This window comes from Eschscholzia californica, unplaced genomic scaffold (assembly GCF_041429995.1).
Source record: "Eschscholzia californica isolate CP2 unplaced genomic scaffold, dmEscCali1.0.p SCAF_4, whole genome shotgun sequence".
Taxonomy (NCBI): Eukaryota; Viridiplantae; Streptophyta; class Magnoliopsida; order Ranunculales; family Papaveraceae; genus Eschscholzia; species Eschscholzia californica.
In genome coordinates this window covers 27,906,825-27,911,403 of record NW_028238461.1, presented here as the reverse complement: position 1 = coordinate 27,911,403, position 4,579 = coordinate 27,906,825, and the positions used below count along the sequence as shown (strand labels likewise).

The 4,579-nt window shown below is 37.1% G+C and overlaps 1 long non-coding RNA gene and 1 other non-coding gene across 2 annotated transcripts; one reads left to right on the top strand and one right to left on the bottom strand.

Annotated features, from left to right (window-relative positions):
* Nucleotides 1–1,303: 1,303 nt before the first annotated feature.
* On the bottom strand, nt 1,304–2,588 carry LOC147543982 (uncharacterized). The gene is made up of 2 exons (XR_015239822.1): nt 2,297–2,588; nt 1,304–1,923 (listed from the first exon to the last, which is right to left on the bottom strand). It is a non-coding gene; the product is annotated as an uncharacterized LOC147543982 (long non-coding RNA).
* On the top strand, nt 1,549–1,633 carry LOC147543983 (small nucleolar RNA Z221/R21b). The gene has a single exon (XR_015224423.1). It is a non-coding gene; the product is annotated as a small nucleolar RNA Z221/R21b (small nucleolar RNA).
* Nucleotides 2,589–4,579: the final 1,991 nt, after the last annotated feature.

Sequence of the window (4,579 nt, the reverse complement as noted above, 5' to 3'; positions counted from 1 at the left end):
TAATTTGATTGATTCAATCTTGGTCATTAGGGGCCGAGCTTGGACATTATCAATTCATTCGATCAGACCATACGTAGTCGTATGATTGTCCTTACGAATTCCTAGACCTTCGACACCTCTATGACCCAAGTCTTTCATTGGACCATACTCTCGACTCAGTCTCTCGCAATTAGTTTGGTTAGTTTACTTTAATTCTTTGTTTCTTTATTTCTTTTGAATCAATCCATAAATCCCATGTGTATCCTTTTTATTTTGCTATGGCTTAGTCGAGGTGTGTTCTTAATGTCTAGGCTTTTAGGCAATACAGGCGATTCCATACCCAAATTATCGTCCTATCCCTGTCGATTAACCTTGGTCTTCCCGAGTTGTATTGCTTTACGCATGTGCACTTGCAGTGTAATCTTTTCGGGCACGTTAAGTTTTTGACGTTGCTGTCGTGATAGGTACGTGTAATGTAGGTTTAGTTTGTCAATTTCCCTCATTTAATATTATTTACTTGCTTAAACGCTTTTTGTTTTCCTTTTATTTTCGTAGTTTCTTACTTTTTCTCTTCTTCAAAAGGCCATAATCGAAAGGTTTGGTTCGGTGTTTGGATCAGTGTGATTGAATGACCGCACAAAACCAAACTGTATCATTGTTTTGATGTATTTATGTAATATAAAAGATCTACAATGGTCATCATGGAGGGTGGAAACTCAATGTTTTGGTTCATACATAAAAACAAATCAAACATTAGAAAGTTATATCATACAAAAAAAAAATTCATGAAAAAATCCTAACTCTTAAAGTTAAAATTTTCGTTTGATTGTAACTTTGTGTTCGGTTATCCAACAACCAAGCCGTTGAGGTATAGTTTTGGTTCGGTTACGACGAGTGTATTGATTTGGATTATATTATCCAACAACCAAACCTTTTAGACGGGTTTGTGGATGGCGCTAAAAAAATCGTACCCAGACCACTTTACATCCTAGTTTAGGGAGAGCGAGAAATTGGTGTTAGTTTTTACCACTGAAAGAATTTAGTTGATAACGGCCAAATTATTTAGGTTTGTGGATGATGGAAAAATTATTTAGTTTTTTTTTTTTTCACCCGTTTTTGTTATTAGAAATTGATTTCAACACTTCGCTAGTCAAACTAAACAGAGGAAAAACGATTTATCCGTGAAAAAAGATTTTCCCATCCGGTTTCCTGAAGTTACAGACCCCAACAAGGGTGAAAAGCAAACACCATCCAAAATACGAAAGGGAAGTACTCAAGATCCAACGGCTGCCCATGCTTTCATAATAGAGAGCAAAACGGAGGGTTATGAACGTCAGAACGTCTATTAAAAAACAAATTAGGGTTTCAATACACATATCCTTCAGCACTCTATAAGTACACACTTACAAATACCCTTCAAACTCAATTGCTTCTCATCTTACATTTTCTCCTCTCTTTTCATTCACTGTTCAAACTTCAAAGGGTTCTCTATTTTAGCAATCTCTTTTGATTTAATCGTCTTTATATGTTTCTTGTTCCTTCAATTAAACAAATGAATGGGGAGAAAGTAATCTATGATGATAAGAAAGTCATGCACCACTCTAAGTGATCTAATCAGTGCTGAAAAATCGACTCACCAATCTTATCTGAGATCTTTCTATTAATCCTTATGTTTTCAAGTTTTGAAATTGAAATCTAGCCATCTAGGGTTCTTAAGTATTTGAGTTTGGGTGTTTTTTTATGCATTCATATATATATATAGAGAGAGAGAGAGAGAGTGAGAGGGAAGAGAAGTAACCAAATGATGGAGTACCCTTTGAAAGAAGTGGTCTCAACCATGATGCGGACCGTACAGTATTACTGCTGGGGATAAAAATTGGTCTCTGATGGTTCTTCACTCTCCTCCTCTTTGGTCAATTCAAAGTATTTTATATGACCAAATCCCTGTATATGGAAACGGAAATTGAACTTTATAAGTGTCTGTTCCACCTTCATCAAAAAAAAAAAAAAAAAGTGTCTGTTCCTTAGTTTAATACCAAGGGTTCCGTTTCCAAATAAAACCCCAATATTCAATGGTAGTTTTGATATACACACCACTAGTACTTGATGGATATATTTTTTTTTTTGTATAGATCAGCAAGCTAACGGGGTCTTGACCCCATTAGAATAATCTAGACATTAGACAAGATAACTCTGCCTATTTATACAAACAAAAAATTCACAAAATAAGAAACTAAAAATTCTAATCCACTTAAGGCAGGACAGAACGTCTCCAATTTGTCTATCATTTACAAGTTCTCAGTGTGATAGTGCTCACCTTGTGATGTTGGATGAGCTGTTTAGTCATATTATAAAAGTCAGTTGAGCATACCTCCGCTTCACCAATTGAGGATCTATCTCTAACTAAGGGAACAAGAACCTGATTGAGTTCTTTATACACTTAATTCGAAGTACAATCTTCAAATTGAGTTCTTAACACCTTCATCTTTGAGTGCCTGAATTCAAGTTACTAGTTTGGAACCCAAAGCATAAATTTTCTTATTGATATTTAAGAACACAATTATAACCAGCTCTTAAGCCCCATTATAAGCCGTGTAAATGAGATTCACATTCCAATTATAAGCTATCTATCTTGCTGTAATAATAGTGTCCTTTGCTTTGCGTTTAGAGGAAAGCTTTATCTTCACATTGATGTGGAGTAGAGGTTGAATGGGCAGATTGGATCCTGTAATGGGCCATCAGCGTCCATTTCTTGGACAGGCATATCCCGCTTGACCCGAATGAATATAGTGGATGGGCAGATTGGATCCTGTAATGGTCCATCAGCGTCCATTGTTTGGACAGGCATATCTCGCTTGACCCGAATGAATATAGTGGATGTCTTCGGGTGAAAGTGAAAGGTCTACTTGTGCTCCCGCCCACAGTCGAGCTCCTGTTGTGTCACCTGACTTGTGTCGGCACAAGAATTAGTTTCGAGGGCGGAGTTAGTGGGCAGTTACATGAGAAATGACATCTGGAACGGAGCAAGAAATTTTTTTTTTTTTTTGTTGAAGAGACGGAGCAAGAATTTAGTAGGCGACTGATGGTTTTTTCCTTGGTTATCTCCAATAGGCATCTCTTTTCAAATTTTTTTCTTTAATTATCCTCTTTGGGAGGTTAACTCATGAGATCCAATCTCTTCTTGGTCCACTTTCATTCAATTTTCTTCTATTAATCAGAAGTCTTACGTTAAAATGGTAATATAAACACCTTCAACAGTTTCCAGCCTTGACAACTGATGATGTTCCTTCGATAACAGTTGCAGCCTTGACAACTGACGATGTTCCTACAATGGATATTAGGGGTGGGAATCGGACGGGCTCGGGCACAATATAGTCGAACTTGGGTAGACTCGGGCACTACATTGCCTAGCCCGCAACTAGTTGTCGGGCAAATCGGGCCTGACAGAAGTAACAAATTCAGGGCCCGTAGCCCGTCCGTGCCCGCCTGCCTCAGTGGGCTCATTGGATTCGGCCTGGATGGGCTCGGGTAATTTTATTAAAAAAAAGTTTTTAAAAAAACTCTAAATTCAAAGTTCATTTTCAAGTAAAAAAATCCCTTTCAACAAAGAAAATAAAAAAACCCTAGTTTTTGAAGTTTACACTGAAGGTCAAACTGATTTCTAACACATTTCAACTACAACTTTCATCATCATCAACTATAAAAATATCAACATCATCAACTACAACTTACACCAAATAACGATATTGAGATGAAGAGAAAGAACATACATTTTATAGAGCACAAAATTCATTAACATAGGATTGGCTATGTTTCTACTGTCCTGAGTAAGTTCACGGTCCAAACAAATTCATGCTTACAGGGATAAGAATAATGTGTGGGTGCTTCTAAAGGCACCTGGCCAAACAGCTGTTAGCATCCAGAAATCTTGTTGACTCGGGTCAATGGTTTTTGACCCGAGGTCTCTATAAGCACTAGGTTTTAATGCGGGTGACGTTCACCTCCGTTTGCTTCTTCCATCTTCTTCTTCCAACAAAAAATGAATCCTAATCAACTTTCTTCCAAAACAAAACCTAGAAAGATTAAACAACCAAGAGAAAGTAACAGAAAAATATTCCATCTCGTGCCACAATTCGGCCAAAATAGCTCCATTAAGGGAGGCTAGAGTATAAATTACTTATGATAAATCTTGACAGTTTCACCGCGACTTGATCCCACGACCTCATGAGATCTCTAGATTGATTTTACTTCCATTGAAAGTGAGATGAGGGAGTTCATTAATGGAAATTGAAAGTTTATTGAAAGGTTATAGTCTGCGGAGTGATCAGATTAAGTTGATACAGACTTCTTCAGGTCCTGAAATTGTGGTTAAATATGGAGTTTTGAAGGGTGTTTCATTGATCACAACTCGGTTGATAATCGGAATTTTATGGTTACCCAAATTAAAGAAATTGCTTCATCATAAGATACCCTCGTTAATTGGTACAGCTCCAACTTATGAATTGTGTTTGAAGTTCATAAGGAGATTTCCTTTTGTAGAGAGAGAGAGAGAGAGAGTGGGATATGCAACTTGTGCCATCTCTTATACCTTCTTCCATGG